Below are 2,500 nucleotides of genomic sequence, written 5' to 3' on the forward strand. Positions count from 1 at the left end.
ATAAACAAACCAACAAAGTATCAAAGCATTCAGAACTAGATTAACATTGTCAACAAAAGATACAAGTACTTTTAAGAAGCGCTACGCTAAATGTTCTCGTCTCACTTGGCATAGCGTAGATGCCAAGTTAATGTCTTTGTTCCTCTTTATTTCCATAATAAAATATTTACAATATTCATTCACTACAATCATTCACTCATACACACCTACACGACGCATACACAAGCGAGATGAGACCGGTAGAAAAAACAAACAAACTAATATGATCCAATGCCTTACATCTCGGGGGTAGATCCGTCACCAGGTTTCAGTCGATTTCGTTTTTTTTTTTTTTTTTTTTTTTCGCCTTTTCGAAACTCAGCCCTACACAACTGATTGTTTACCTTCAATTTCTTTCTGCCAAATCTACTTCCAAGATTCTGACTCCTATTTATGTTATATCCACGAGTGGTATTTTCATTTTGAACTCGAGGCGAGAGAGAGAGAGGGAGAGAGATAGAGAGAGAGAGAGAGAGAGAGAGAGAGAGAGAGAGAGAGAGAGAGAGATGAGGGGGGGGGGGGGAGAGGAGGGAGAATGGGGGGGGGGAGGGCCGGGGGTTGGATGAGAGTGAGGCGGGAGAGGACAGAGGAGGATGGGGGAGGATGTGGGAGCGTCGAGAAGAGAGCGTGTGGTCGTCGCGATTGATTAGAAGGAGAATGAGAGTGTGACACAGACATGTGTATTTAGGACGAGAAGAGCTGAACGAGGAGATTGAATAGGGCCGAGAGGTAGTGACGAGAGAGAAGTCTCGGAGAGGAGAGTGAGAGGATGTTGAGAGAGAGTGACAGGACAGTCACGCCGAGAGGAGTAGGTGACGTTCACGACAGAGTGAACGATCCGAGTGGAGAGAGAGAGAGAGAGAGAGAGAAGGACAGATAGAGATGAGGACAGATAGATAGATACCGTAGATAAGATAGATAGATAGATAGATAGATAGATAGAGAGAAGAGAGAGAGAGAGAGAGAGAGAAGTCCTGAGAGAGAGAGCCGTGTGAGTGATGGAGGTGCCCGCGGCAGATAGATGGAGGGCGAGACAGTATGACCTTCGCTTGGCGGATTCGATAACTGCAGTTGCCTGACGACGAGAGAGAGAGAGAGAGAGAGAGAGAGAGAGAGAAATGAAACTCTCAAAGCTGTAGCTAAAATAATCAGAGGTCAGAAAAAAAATATATATATGGCAGCGGACATCCTTTCTGTGTCCGCCATTTTGAACTCGAGGCGCCACGCTGTCTGCAGGCTCAAGGTGACCGTAGATGTTTTTTTTTTTCTTTCTTTTTTTTTCCTTCCTTTTCTTTTCTTTTCTTTTAACCTAATAGCGTTTTCAAATATAGAGCAGCATCCTTCGGAATAGCTTTCTTAAGTTGCTTTAAGATTTTGCAAGTTGCTGAAATGTGTCTACTTGGCTAGCTTTCGTCCACCTTCCGAAAATCTTGCATACTTTATACATGAACTCGGTGTGTTTTCTTAAATTTCGAAATTTTACCCTGTAATACTCGGGTACCAATTCGTATGACTAAGATAGGATCCTTTATTAAAGAATACCTCAGACTATCATTTACAAAGACAAATATGCCGTTCTCGCCGAGAACTTTAAGACAACCTGAATCATAGTAATCACCAATTACTAATAATTAAGAAATCATCATTACTGCCATTATCAATATTAATTCATCTTAATCATTATTATATCAATTATAATACCCATTATCATCACAATTGCCATCATTACCATCAGAAGTAGTAGCTGTATGATGATTACTATTATTATTATATTATTATTGTTATTATATTTCCATATATTTTAGGAAATTTTCCTCTTCTCGTTTATTTTTCTATCGTTAAATCACATGTACATTTTCCTAGTCTGTCTATTTGAGTTTCCCTTTCTTTGGAAGCTCCCACGATAGCTTAAACTTTCCCACGATCTGCTAGATCTTCCCACGGTACCCAACTCTCCTTCTCACGCTCGCACGAATGCTCGTCTTTTGCCTTCTCGAACCCTATCTTCTGATTATGTTGCTCTTTCTCACGATCCTTTAGATTTTCCCACGCGCTGTTAATTCTTCCCACGCCATACAGAGTTCTACCGATTCTATTATCTCCTCTCTCGCTAAGCTTCCAACGACACGCCCTCATCTCCTATTTCCTAGCCTTGTTTTTCTCTCTCTCTTTCTTTCTTAGTAAGCAAAGAACTATGTCCTTTTATTTTATTTTCTATTTTTTTTCTTTCCCTCTCCCTCTTTGTCTCTCTCACTCTTTTTCATCATTCTCTCACTTTCTCCCTTTCACTCACTTTCTCCCTTTCACTCACTCTCACTCTCTTTCCCTCTTAATGCCTCTTTCTTTTCTTTTTCTCTCTTTTCTTTTTCTCTTCCTTCCCTACTTCCCCTCCCCCCACCTCTCTCTCTCTCCATCCCTCTCCCTCCCTCTCCCTCTTTCTCTTATTCTTAATCACCCTCTA

Source organism: Penaeus japonicus, unplaced genomic scaffold, assembly GCF_977035675.1.
Source record: "Penaeus japonicus unplaced genomic scaffold, GWHDUDI00000001_assembly GWHDUDI00000002, whole genome shotgun sequence".
In the NCBI taxonomy this organism is placed as follows: domain Eukaryota; kingdom Metazoa; phylum Arthropoda; class Malacostraca; order Decapoda; family Penaeidae; genus Penaeus; species Penaeus japonicus.